Source organism: Oncorhynchus tshawytscha, linkage group LG01, assembly GCF_018296145.1.
Source record: "Oncorhynchus tshawytscha isolate Ot180627B linkage group LG01, Otsh_v2.0, whole genome shotgun sequence".
Lineage (NCBI taxonomy): Eukaryota > Metazoa > Chordata > Actinopteri > Salmoniformes > Salmonidae > Oncorhynchus > Oncorhynchus tshawytscha.
Window position 1 is genome coordinate 87,470,522 of NC_056429.1, and position 15,185 is coordinate 87,485,706.

Here is a 15,185-nt window from a genome sequence, read left to right on the forward strand (position 1 = left end):
CCTGCCCGCCTTGGCAGATATGGGAAATGTACTGTATGTCTGAAGTAAAAATGTTGAGGTTGGTCTGCAAGTTCTTTGTGTCCTTTAGTGGATCAGACATGACATGGTTGATTATAACTAGGGATTCATATTTTCCTGAAAATGTTCCCTTACAAGCCATTCTCAGGCATCCCAGTATTCCTGTTGAAAGCGGAAGTGCTATTTAAAAGCGTATAATACCAGCGAAGGAAATCGGACATAATTCTACCACTGAAAAATATACACAGGAATCTAACAGTTTCTTGATTTTGTTTCATTTTAATCAACTAGAAGTTCTCAAAGTCACTACACTATTTTGTTGATGTAATCTAGTTTTAATGTAGGCATATGAAGCACTGTTGGTCGACTTGTAAAATATCCGGAGGTTATTACAGCCTAGTGAAAATTCGTTTTAGCCTACCATTGACGGAAAGCTTGTTGGTCCTTTCCTCTCACTATTATGGGAATGAGGCCAAATAGTGGTTGTTTTGACAACAGTTTAGTCATTTAGCAGACTCTCTTATCCAGAGGGACTTACAGGAGCAATTAGGGTTAAGTGAAATGCTCATGGGCACATCAGATGTTTCACCTCATCGGGATTCAAACCAGCAATCTTTCAGTTACTGGCCCAATGCTCTTAACCGCTAGAATACCTGCCGCTTACTGTGTTGGCTTAGTCTTAGGGAATGTAGTCTGATGCTGCGCTAAACAAACAGAAAAGCAAATGGCCGCAGTAGCGGAGATTCAGCTCCATGGTTTATCAATTCCCTGCGGATCTTTAAAATCATGCTCTCACTTTTGTTAGTGTAACATCATGGAACAACGTTGCAAATTTCTATTTCCTTGAGTGCTTCTGCGGACACAATGTATCAGCCGTTTTGTTAACAGTGAGTAGCAGTTTATATTTTGGAGCCTCTGCCAAAGCTAATTTGGAGATTTGTGAACGTGAGATTGAGATTCAACGCAGTTATGGTAAGCAAAGGTCACATGTAGTCTGCTACAGTTTCATGATAGTCAACGATGCCAGTTAAAGGGAATCTATTGGGGACATTGTGATCAGTGGTCTAATGTGTAGATGAAGTCAGACAGTTAAAATCTATTTAATATTTTTCCATAGAAATTATAAAGTGCCTTTGGAAAGTATTCAGATCCCTTGACTTTTTCCACATTTTGGTAGGTTACAGCCTTATTCTAAAATGGATTAAATAGTTTCCCCCCCCTCATGAATCTAAACACAATACCCCATAATGACAAAGATAAAACAGGATTTTAGAATTTTTTGCGAATTTATAAAAAATAAAAAACATACATCAAATTTACATAAGTATTCAGACCCTTTACTCCATACTTTGTTGAAGCACCTTTGGCAGCGATAACAGCCTTGAGTCTTCTTGGGTATGATGCTACAAGCTTGGCACACCTGTATTTGGGAAGTTTCTCCCATTCTTCTCTGCAGATCCTCTCAAGCTCTGTCAGGTTCGATGGGGAGCATTGCTGCACAGCTATTTTCAGGTCTCTCCAGAGATGTTCAATCGGGTTCAAGTCCGGGCTCGGGCTGGTTCACTCAAGGACATTCAGAGCCACTCCTGCGTTGTGTTGGCTGTGTGCTTAGGGTTGTTGTCCTTTTGGACGGTGAACCTTCGCCCCAGCAGCAGGTTCTCAGAAAGGATCTCTCTGTACTTTTCTCCGCTCATCTCTGCCTCGATCCTGACTAGTCTTCCAGTCCCTGCCACTGACAAACATGTCCACAGCATGATGCTGCCACCACCATGCTTCACTGTAGCGATCGTGATAGGTTCCCTCCAGATGTGATGCTTGGCATTCATGCCAAAGAGTTCAATCTTGGTTTCATCAGACAAGAAAATCTTGTTTCTCAATGTCTGAGAGTCTTTGGGTGCCTTTTGGCAAACTCCAAGCAGGTATACACGTGTCTTTTACTGAGTGTGGCTTCCGTCTGGCGACTACCATAAAGGCCTGATTGGTGGAGTGCTGCAGAGATGGTTGTCCTTCTTGAAGGTTCTCTCATCTCCACAGAGGAACTCTGGAGCTCTGTCAGAGTGACCATCGGGTTCTTGGTCACCTCCCGACCAAGACCCTTCTTCCCGATTGCTTAGTTTGGCCAGCCGGCCAGCTCTAGGAAGAGTCTTGTTGGTTACAAACTTCTTCCATTTAACAATGATGGAAGCCACTGTGTTCTTGGGGACCTTCATGCTGCAGAAATTATTTGGTACGCTTCCCAAGATATGTGCCTTGAAACGATCCGGTCTCGGCACTCTACGGACAATTCCTTCGACCTCATGCCTTGGTTTTTGCTCTGACATGCACTGTTGACTGTGAGACCTTATATAGACAGGTGTGCCTCTCCAAATAATTTCCAATCAATTGAATTTACCACAGGTGGACTCTCATCAAGTTGCAGAAACATCTCAAGGATGATTAATGGAAACAAGATGCACCTGAGCTCAATTTCGATTCTCATAGCAAAGTGTCTAAATACTTATGTAAATAAGATATTTCTGTTTGTCTTTTTATACATTTGCACAAAAAAAACTGTTTTCGCTTTGTCTTTATGGGGTATTGTGTGTAGATTGACGAGGAGAGTTTTTTATTTAATACATTTTAGAATAAGGCTGTAACCTAACAAAATGTGGAAAAAGTCAAGGTCTGAATTCTTTCCGAAAGCACTGTATATTATTATTCCCGATATCCCGTCATTTTTTTGGGGGGGGGGGTCGCGGATACTGGTGTTAATCCCTATTTATAACGTATATTTGTACAGTGTATTGATCTGACACCACTAAAGAAGTTTAATGGGCCTGACCAGAGTATGCGGCCCAAATGGTACCCTATTCCCTATATAGTTCACTACTTTGACCAGAGTCTTATGGGACTGGTCAAAATTAGTGCAATAAAAGAAGAATAGTGTACCATTTGGGATGCAATCCAGGTGATTACTCCTACAGAGGCTCATCAGCCACTATGAGCCTTCTACAGATCGGACAGGTGCTGGGTGTGAAGACATCTAAAAGCCCTTCCTATACTGATGATCTAACCTAACCTGTGGCATCACGACTCACTCACAACCCTCATCAACACACCGCCACCGCACATGCCCAGTGGCCCACAACATCAGTGACATCATCATGCTTCCACATCAAACTATAAAGACTGGAAATGATAACACAGACAGCATCTAAAGTGTGTTTGAGTTCAGTGGTTCCCACATGTGGGCACACAGAGTGGAGCAGGCTCAGACATGGGGGCCATTTAGAAAAACAGACAGAGAATACGTATTTCCGCTGGTTCTCAAACCCAGATTAGACTCGAGATGTCTTAAGTAGCTGAACATGTTATTACTTCGACCTTGTGAAAGTGACAAACTGACACTTTTTTTTCATTTTGTAAAAAAACGACTTTATATAGAAGGAGTGCCTTTGATTTTACGGCCTGCACATGAGCTAAGCTAGCTAACATCGCCCATGACATCGACTACAAGCGTGATCTGGGATTTCTATTGGAGAAGCAGTTTCTGGAGCTCTTCATCTATCGGCTCTTTGGGCTCTCTCTCATCTAGCTCAGTTGCTGCTCTCTGTCAGTGACATCATGGGAAGTCTTTGAGCTTGTACAAATAGATGTCATGGAATGAATTCACCTCTCTCTCATGTTGTGTAACAATGATGATGATGATGATGAGCGCACAATGCATGTGTGACTGACTATGAGTCCTATCTGAATGAGACTATTGTCTGTGCTGACGTGTGATGATAACACTTCTTCAACATAAGCTTTATACATAGCGTCCACTGTGTGTACAGGACGCCCAGGCTACGGCATTGCCCTCCCGGCGCCTACCCTCCATGGCAAGCTGAAAGGGCACGTACATTTAATTCCAGACTCAGTGGTGGTAGTCACAGTTTAATCATCATTCCAAAAATCTCTTCTGCTTTTTTCTCTGTGGGGTGATTTCACTGTACGCAAATAAAATAACCATCATTATGCTGATTCTGAATGGATATATGATCACGGTACATTTCCAAAATAAATGATTTTTCAATGGGAGTTCTGGTACTGCATACTGTAAAGGGTATGGAAGGAGTGTGTGTAAGTAAGGGGGTTGATGTGAATGGAGAGTGACCTTGAAATTGTATGACTGTTAACCATGGTAGCATACACTGAGATGGTGTTGACAGTGAATGTGTAATGATGTGTATAATATGTGTCATTATAACACAGCCAGCAACATTTTAAGTTTCTTTGAGTTCAATGATTCTCACATGTGGGCACACAGAAAGGAGCAGGCTCAGACACGAGCCATTTTGAAAAACAGACAGAGGATAGGCGCCTCTGCATGTCTCATCTGGCTCAGGTGCTGCTCTTTGTCAGTGACATCATCATCGCGGGCAGGAAGCCTTTGAGCCGAAGCAAAGCGATGATGTCATGGAATGGATTCACAAATACACAATGCAGTTGTGATTGACTTTGAGTCCTATCTGAATATGAGACTATTGTCTGTGCTGACGATTGATGATAACACTTCTTCGACAAAAGCTTTGGAGCGTCCACTGTGTCTGGATACAAGAGACTGTACAGGATGCTCAGAAGAAGAAGAGGGGGAGTAGGTAGGCACTGCCTGCCTGGCACCTGCCCTCCATAACCAGCTTAAAGGGCACATACTGTACACAGCCACAGGCAGGACACAGCCACACTAGTACAGCCACAGGCAGGACACAGCCACATACTAGTACAGCAACAAGAAGAACACAGCCACATACTAGTAGAGCCACAGGCAGGACACAGCCACATACTAGTATAGCCACAGGCAGGATATAGCCACATACTAGTATAGCCACAGGCAGGATATAGCCACATACTAGTACAGCCACAGGCAGGACACAGCCACATACTAGTACAGCCACAGGCAGGACACAGCCATATGCTATGTACAGCCACAGGCAGCACACAGCCACATACTAGCACAGCCACAGGCAGGACATAGCAGCCACAGGAAAGACACACAGCCACATACTAGTAGAGCCACAGGCAGGACACATCCACATACTATTACAGCCACAGGCAGGACACAGCAGCCACAGGCAGGACACAGGCAGCACACAGCCACATACTAGCACAGCCACAGGCAGGACACAGCCACATACTATTACAGCAACAGGAGGGACACAGCCATGTACTAGTAGAGCCGCAGGTAGAACACAGCAGCCACAGGCAGAACACAGCAGCCACAGGAAAGACACAGACACAGGCAGGAAACAGCAGCCACAGGCAAGACACAGCCACATACTATTACAGCCACAGGCAGAACACAGCAGCCACAGGCAGGACAGAGCCACATACTAGCACAGCCACAGGCAGGACACAGCCACATAATAGCACAGCCACAGGCAGGACACAGCCACAGGCAGGACACAGGCGGACACAGCCACACAATAGTAGAGCCACAGGCAGGACACAGCAGTCACAGGCAGGGCACAGCCACATACTAGTACAGCCACAGGCAGAACACGCCATATACTAGTACAGCCACAGGCAGGACACAGCCACATACTAGTACTGCCACAGGCAGGACACAGAAGCCACAGGCAGGACACAGCCACATACTAGTGCAGCTACAGTCAGGACACAGACACATTTAATGGTAGTCACAGTTTAATCATAATTCCAAAATTGTCATGTGTTTTTTTCTCTGTGGGGTGATGTCACTGTACGCAAATAAAATAACTATCATTATGCTGATTCCGAATGGATATATGATCACCGTACTTTTCCAAAATAAATTATTTTTCAATGGGAGTCCTGTCCTGGTACTGTATCAATACTGTAAAGGGAATGGAACGAGAGGGGTGGGGAGGGGGGTAAAGGATTTGGAGAATGGGGTTGATGTGAATGGAGAGTGGCATTGAAATTAAATTGTATGACTATAACCATGGTACCATACGTTGAGACCGTGTTGACAGTAAACAGTGAATGTGTCATGTAGACAGGAAGGGAATGCCAGATAGAAGTGTTTAGTAGGAACATCACATTCAATTATAACTTAATAATAGCTCATTTATAATCTACAATGTTTTCCCTATACAGGCCAGCGACCCTTCCACTTGTGGATATCCCATACTTCAGAGGAACACTGACGAGGAGGAAAGCAGGGTTTTTGTGTCCTGTGTGTTATCTTGTGTGTACTGTAGGCTAGGCGCTGAAAGCTGAAATCCCACCTGGCTTCTATCAGCGTGTAGGGTTGTTGGATCAGTAGACCTGAGAAATCCTGTTACATGGCTACAGCTGTCCCCTCCTGACCTTGCCTAGTTCACCCCAGTCCAGTCCACTCGGACCACAATTACATAACTCAATGATCTTCTCAATGAGAGGAGGGAGTTTCACAACATAAATTACAGCAAATCATTCATCAGCTCATTCATTGTTCTGATAAACTTGTCCAGTAACAGACATGTAGTGGGGAGGTCATTTGAGAGAAATGACAGCTGATCAGAAAATAACCTGGACTCTTTTTGCCTTTTCTTTTCTTTTTTCTTGGAGACAAAAATAATATGGTCTGCTCCTTTTTAGACTGTCCAAACCGCATCCCTGGTCCTATTCGTAGACACACACAGACTCCAACTGTGCCATAATGTTATTTGTAGAGTATATACACTACCGTTCAAAAGTTTGGGGTCACTTAGAAATGTCCTTGTTTTAGAAAGAAAAGCAAATTTTTTTGTCCATTAAAATAACATCAAATTGATCAGAAATAAAGTGTAGACATTGTTAATGTTGTAAATGACTATTGTAGATGGAATCGGCAGATTTTTTATGAAATCTACATAGGCGTACAGATGCCCATTATCAGCAACCACTTCTGTGTTCCAATGTTACCTTGTGTAAGCTAATCCAAGTTAATCATTTTAAAAGGCTGATTGATCAGTAGAAAACTCTTTTGCAATTATGTTAGCACAGCTGAAAACTGTTGTTCTTGATTAAAGAAGCAATAACCTGGCCTTCTTTAGACTAGTTGAGTATGTAGAGCATCAGCATTTGTGGGTTCGATTACAGGCTCAAAATGGTTCCTCTGTCCAGTGTCTGTGTTCTTTTGCCCATCTTAATCTTTTATTTTTATTGGCCAGTCTGAGGTATGGCTTTTTCTTTGCAAATCTGCCTAGAAGGCCAGCACCCCGGAGTTGCCTCTTCACTGTTGACATTGAGACTGGTGTTTTGTGGGTACTATTTAATGAAGCTGCCAGTAGAGGATTTGTGAGGCATCTGTTTCTCAAACTAGACACTCTAATGTACTTGTCCTCTTGCTCAGTTGTGCACCGGGGCCTCCCACTCCTCTTTCTATTCTGGTTAGAGACAGTTTGTGCTGTTCTGTGAAGGGAGTAGTACACTGCATTGTACGAGATCTTCAGTTTCTTGGAAATTTCTCGCATGGAATAGGCTTCATTTCTCAGAACAAGAATAGACTGATGAGTTTCAGAAGAAAGTCCTTTGTTTCTGGCCATTTTGATCCTGTAATTGAACCCATAAATGCTGATGCTCCAGTTTCATTGCTTCTTTAATCAGGACAACAGTTTTCAGCTGTGCTAATGTAACAGTTTAACTTTAGTCCGTCCCCTTGCACCTACCCGGGCTCGAACCAGGGACCCTCTACACACATAGACAACTGACACCCACGAAGCATCGTTACCCATCGCTCCACAAAAGCCACGGCCCTTGCAGAGCAAGGGGAACCACTACTTCAAGGTCTCAGAGCTAATGACGCTGTTCGCTGTTTCCAGCTACAATTGTCATTTACAACATTAACAATGTCTACACTGTATTTCTGATCAATGTGATGTTATTTTAATGGACAAAAAATAAGCTTTTCTTTCAAAAAGAAATACATTTCTAAGTGACCCCAAACCTTTGAACGGTAGTGTATGTCAGATGGGGATGAAGCTAATGGGATCCAACCCTAACCTACTAACGTGTCCGAGCCAGGAACAGGAGGGTTATGATTGGTTAGGATAGAGGATAGAAAGGATAGAGGACAAGGATTGGAATGGACTGGCCTACACCTGTCACGCCCTGAACTTAGAGAGACGTTTTATTTCTCTATTTGGTTAGGTCAGGATGTGATGTGGGGTGGGCATTCTATGTTCTATTTTCTATGTTTTGTATTTATTTGTTTTGGCCGGGTGTGGTTCTCAATCAGGGACAGCTGTCTATCGTTGTCTCTGATTGGGAACCATACTTAGGCAGCCCTTTTTCCCCACCTGTCTTTGTGGGTAGTTAACTTTGTTAGAGGCATCATAGCCCTGTTAAGCTTCACGGTCGTTTTGTATTGTTTATTGTTTTGTTGGCTACATTCAAATAAAAAAAGGAATATGTACACTCCCCACGCTGCACCTCGGTCCACTTATTCCTTCCAGGAAGATGGCCATGACAACACCATTCATTAAAATTTTTGTTGAAAACATCTCTCTTGACTGGAGAGACAGGGGGACCGGGGTATAGAGGCAGGAGGCTATGACCATTAAATGGGGATAGGGGCCTCTCAGAGCCCTAAGACAGATATACAGCCTGAAATGACATTCAAAGGTACTGACAGAACATGAAGTTCAAATGTCTTTCAAAGCTGAAAATCGAAAGTTTAATTTGTTTATTTTGCTGGTAATGGTCTGGCTCAGACAGAGGGCTGTGGGGATTGGGTGGGATACAGTGTTGCAAAATTCCAGAAACTTTCCCGAAATTCCATGTTTTTCCCGGTTGGAGAATTCCCTTGTAGCTTATTGCATGCTGATTCCAGAAATCCTCCAACATGGATTTCTGAAAAAGCACGGGATGTTGGGAACCCTAAGTGGGGTTGTAATGGTCCTGTGTGCAGCTGATGTAGAGAGTCAGGCGCAGGACAGCAGATATGAGTAATCAACGTACTCTACTCAAAATTACAAAAATATAAAGCAACATAGCGAGCCCACAAAAACGGAACGATGTACAAAGAACAATCACTCACAAACAAAACATGGGGACCAGAGGGTTAAATAATAAACAAGTAATTGGTTGAGTGAAGCCAAGGTGTGAAAGACAAAGACAGAACAAATGGAAAATGAAAAGTGGATCGGCGATGGCTAGAAGGCCGGTGACGTCGACCGCCGAACGCCGCCCGAACAAGGAGAGGGACCGACTTCGGCGGAGGTCGTGACAGGGATACATGGCCTTTGGTGGTGGAGGCAATCTCTGGAATATTAATGATTCCAGAATACATGTTAAACTCTGTATAAACAGTCAGTAAAGCTGCTTATATTATTGGGATACTGGGATATTTGGGAAGGAGCTAAACTTGGAGTTATGATTTATATGTTGTGGGGAAAAACATCCCACTCGATTGGCCTGACGTTGTACGGCATGTCTGAGCCTGTCTAGTCATGGGTAACCAGTTAGGAACTGATCCACTATTTTTCCATCCATAGCTTGGTGCCTTTTCAAAAAGCGATCTTTCATGATGGAATAGGCCTCTCCCCTTCTCCTGATGCCTGGCTGGGGGAGTTGGGATAGAGGGACTAGGGTGTAGGTGGGCTATGGCTCCTGCCAGAACTACTGTGGGAACCAAGAGACTCCACAAAAGAGGAAAGTTGCTTTGACAAAGCACACAAAATTCAAATATTTTTACTATTTTTCTCCTTTTCTCTCAATTGTATATTTTGTCACCACATGCTGCAGGTGATCTATGAAACAGCTCTCTACAAGTGTTTCCTCTTATGGCTCAATCTGCCCATTAGAAATTCATTATCCAGGTTATTGTTTTGACTTTATGGCTCAATCTGCCCATTAGAAATTCATTATCCAGGTTATTGTTTTGACTTTATGGCTCAATCTGCCCATTATAAATTCATTATCCAGGTTATTGTTTTGACCCTATGGCTCAATCTGCCCATTATAAATTCATTATCCAGGTTATTGTTTTGACTTTATGGCTCAATCTGCCCATTATAAATTCAGTATCCAGGTTATTGTTTTGACTTTATGGCTCATTCTGCCCATTATAAATTCATTATCCAGGTTATTGTTTTGACTTTATGGCTCATTCTGCCCATTATAAATTCATTATCCAGGTTATTGTTTTGACTTTATGGCTCAATCTGCCCATTATAAATTCATTATCCAGGTTATTGTTTTGACTTTATGGCTCAATCTGCCCATTATAAATTCATTATCCAGGTTATTGTTTTGACTTTATGGCTCATTCTGCCCATTATAAATTCATTATCCAGGTTATTGTTTTGACTTTATGGCTCATTCTGCCCATTATAAATTCATTATCCAGGTTATTGTTTTGACTTTATGGCTCAATCTGCCCATTATAAATTCATTATCCAGGTTATTGTTTTGACTTTATGGCTCAATCTGCCCATTATAAATTCATTATCCAGGTTATTGTTTTGACTTTATGGCTCAATCTGCCCATTATAAATTCATTATCCAGGTTATTGTTTTGACTTTATGGCTCAATCTGCCCATTATAAATTCATTATCCAGGTTATTGTTTTGACTTTATGGCTCAATCTGCCCATTATAAATTCATTATCCAGGTTATTGTTTTGACTTTATGGCTCAATCTGCCCATTATAAATTCATTATCCAGGTTATTGTTTTGACTTTATGGCTCAATCTGCCCATTATAAATTCATTATCCAGGTTATTGTTTTGACTTTATGGCTCAATCTGCCCATTATAAATTCATTATCCAGGTTATTGTTTTGACTTTATGGCTCAATCTGCCCATTATAAATTCATTATCCAGGTTATTGTTTTGACTTTATGGCTCAATCTGCCCATTATAAATTCATTATCCAGGTTATTGTTTTGACTTTATGGCTCAATCTGCCCATTATAAATTCATTATCCAGGTTATTGTTTTGACTTTATGGCTCATTCTGCCCATTAGAAATTAATTATCCAGGTTATTGTTTTGACTTTATGGCTCAATCTGCCCATTAGAAATGAATTAGCCAGGTTATTGTTTTGACTTTATGGCTCAATCTGCCCATTATAAATTACTAATCCAGGTTATTGTTTTGACTTTATGGCTCAATCTGCCCATTAGAAATGAATTAGCCAGGTTATTGTTTTGACTTTATGGCTCAATCTGCCCATTATAAATTACTAATCCAGGTTATTGTTTTGACTTTATGGCTCAATCTGCCCATTTTAAATGAATTAGCTAGGTTATTGGTTTGAAGTAATTTAGCACATGCAGTAGGTGAAACAAATATAAGATGTCCCCTCCTTCTGGATCAAAGTCCCTGTATCCTCCACACACACACACACGCACGCACGCACGCACGCACGCACGCACGCACGCACGCACACACACACACACACACACACACACACACACACACACACACACACACACACACACACACACACACACACACACACACACACAAAGGCGCCAGTGGGGATGGCTGCCGTTTTACGGGCTCCTAACCAATTGTGTTGTTCTGTGTGTTTTTTTTGCGTTGGTTGTAACTTTTTTTTTTGTACATCGTCTCTTATGACAGAAAATAGCTTCTGGACATCAGAACAGCAATTACTCACCTTGTACTGGACAAATTATTTTTCTTTAACCTATCTGAGGAGAAATATTTACGGCTCCTCCCAGACCATGCTCAAATCCCCATCATTTGTATGAAGAAGAGAAACCGATACAGGGGGGGGCAGATCCGGGGGCTTGGTGAGAATGTGTCGGTGAGTGGATAATCCGCCTTTACCGTAGTTCCTACTGGCGAACGTGCAATCACTAGAGAATACACAAAATGAGCTCCGTTCACAACGATCATACCAACGGGACATTAAAAACTGTAATATCTTATGTCTCAACGAGTAATGCTGAACGATGACGTGGATAATATACAGTTGGCTGGATTTTCTGTCCATCTGCAAGACAGAACAGCAACCTCCGGTAAGATGAGGGGTGGTGGTCTGTGTCTGTGTCAATAACAGCTTGTGCGCAATCAAAATATTAAGGTAGTCTCAAGGTTTTGCTCGCCTGAGGTAGAGTACCTCATGATAAGCTGTAGACCACACTATTTACCAAAAGAGTTTTCATCCATATTTTTCATCTGTCAATTTACCACCATAAGCCTATGCTGGCACTAAGACCTCACTCAACGAGCTGTATAAGGCCTTAAGCAAACAAGAGTATGCTCACTCAGAAGCGGCAATTCTAGTGGCCATTTTACCTAGTAATCCTTTTTACCTCATTCTACCAGCATGTCACGTGCAACCAGAAGAAAAAAAATGCTAGACCACCTTTACTCCACACATAACTTTTCAAAGTTCTTGATTCCTGCTTACAAGAAAAAAGTCAAGCAGGAAGTACCAGTGACTTGTGTAACAGTATAACTTTAGACTGTCCCCTCGCCCATACCCGGGCGCGAACCAGGGACCCTCTGCACACATCAACAACAGTCACCCACGAAGCATCGTTACCCATCGATCCACAAAAGCCGCGGCCCTTGCAGAGCAAGGGGAACCACTACTTCAAGGTCTCAGAGCAAGTATTTAGCGCACACCGCTGCTAACTAGCTAGCTATTTCACATCCGTTACACTTGCTCAATACGGAAGTGGTCTTACCAGCCTTTCAAAGCTCTTGATTCCTACTTACAAGCAAAAGGTCAAGCAGGAAGTACCAGTGACTTGCTCAATACGGAAGTGGTCTGATGACGTGGATGCTACGCTACAGGACTGTTTTGCTAGCGCAGACTGGAATATGTTCCCGGATTTATCCGATGGCATTGAGGAGTTTACCACATCAGTCACTGGCTTCATCAATAAGTGCATCGATTATGTCGACCCCACAGTGACCGTTCGTACATATCCCAACCAGAAGCTATGGATTACAGGCAACATCTGCACCGGGCTAAAAGCTAGAGTTGCCACTTTCCAGGAGCAGGATACTAATCCGTACGCTTATAAGAAATCCCGCTTTCTGATGAACCATCAAACAGGCAAAGCTTCAATACAGGACTAAGATTGAATCCTACTAAACTGGCTCTGACGTTTGTCGGATGTGGCTGGGCTTGCAAACTATTACAGATTACAAAGGAAACTCAGCCGCAAGCTGCCCAGTGACGCGAGCCTACCAGACGATCTAAATGCCTTCAATGCTCGCTTTGAGGCAAGCAACACTGAACCATGCAAGGGAGCCCCAGCTGTTCCGGACGACTATGTGATCACGCTCTCCGTAGCCGATGTGAGTAAGACCTTAAAACACGTCAACTTTCACAAGGCCCCAGGGCAAGACGGATTACCAGGATGCATACTCAGAGCATGCGCTGACCAACTGGCAAGTGTCTTCACTGACATGTTCAGCCTCTCACTGACTGAGTCTGTAATGCCTAAATGTTTCAAGCTGACCACCATAGTCCCTGTTCCCAAGAATGCCAAGTTAACCTGCCTAAATGAATACCGCCCCACAGCACAGACATTTGGAGTGCTTTGAAAGGCTGGTCATGGCTAACATCAATACCATCATCCCAGAAACCCTAGACCCACTTCAATTCACATAATGCCCAAACAGTTCCACAGATTATGCAATCTCCATTGCACTCCACACTGCCCTTTCCCTCCTGAACAAAAGGAACACCTACATGAGAATGCTGTTCATTGACTACAGCTCAACGTTCAACACCATTGTTCCCTCAAAGCTCATCACTAAGTCCCTTCCTGTACTGCCTGTTCACCCATGACTGCGCGTTCATACACAACTTTAACACCATCATTAAGTTTGCCGTTGACACAAAGGTGGTAGGCCTGATCACTGACAATGATGAGACAGCCTACAGGGAGGAGATCAGAGACTTGGCAGTGTGGTGCCAGGAAAACAACCTCTCCCTCAACGTGAGCAAGACAAAAGTGCTGATCGAGGACTACAGAAAAAGGGGTGGCAAGCTTCTACCCCCAAGCCATAAGAATGCTGAACAGGTAATCAAATGGCTACCCCGACTATTTGCATTGACCCCCCTTTTTTTTTAAAGATGCTGCTACTCACTGTTTATTATCTATGTATAGTCACTTTACCCCTACCTACATGTACATATTACCTCAATTACCTCAACTAACCTGTACCTCCGCACATTGACTCGGTACCGGTACCCCATTTATATAGCTTAGTTATTGTTATTTTATTGTGTTAATTTGTTACATGAAAAAAAATAAATTGCAAATGTTTTCTTTAAAAACAAAATCAGCATAGGGCTTGGTTAAGGGCTTGTTAGTAAGCATTTCATGGTAAGGTTGTATTCGGTGCATGTGACGAATAACAATTGATTTGATTTGACACACACACACAGCCCATTTCTGATGACAAAACATAACAGAGGGCACACAAAAAAGTAATCATATATCCCAGGGTAGTGGTACCACCAGCAAAGCATTGTGTCCAGGCACCGTCTATAGCTGCTGGAAGATGTTTGGGGGTTGGGTGCGGATATTTTTTTCATGGGGGGGAGGGGATTCATTTTTATTCATTTTTTACGACAGACGTTTTGCTGTGTCTGACATGAAGTAATATATATATAAGTAATATATGTATTTCATTAGAAAAGTGATTAAACCAACAGTGCCACATTTTGTTTTTACTTCAGTGTTTTTTTCTTATAGTCTTTATGATTCACTTATGATTGATAAAAAAAATTATGCTGATTGATTTGACAGAAGGTTATGGAACAATGCAACATAAATAACTTTGATGATATCAAGCCTCTAGAGATGATCAATTTTCTCTCAGAATAGATTTGTATTATCATGTTGTCAATCAGCTACTAGACAGAGTGGTGGATCTGACTGTGGGACCTTCAGAATGACCTAAATGGCACGCATACAGAACCTATCATTTCAATCAGCTACTAGACAGAGTGGTGGATCTGACTGTGGGACCTTCAGAATGACCTAAATGGCACGCATACAGAACCTGTTGTATCTACCAGGACTTATTTTAATATATTGTGTGTTTTAGTGCGAAGGATGTATTCTGTTTGATTAAATATATTCTTTATTAGACTATGCTGAGAAAAACAAAATCACTTGAAGGTGTTATGATGCTTTACTGGCATAATATCAAATCAAATCAATTTGTATTTGTCACATGCGCCAAATACAACAGGTGTAGACC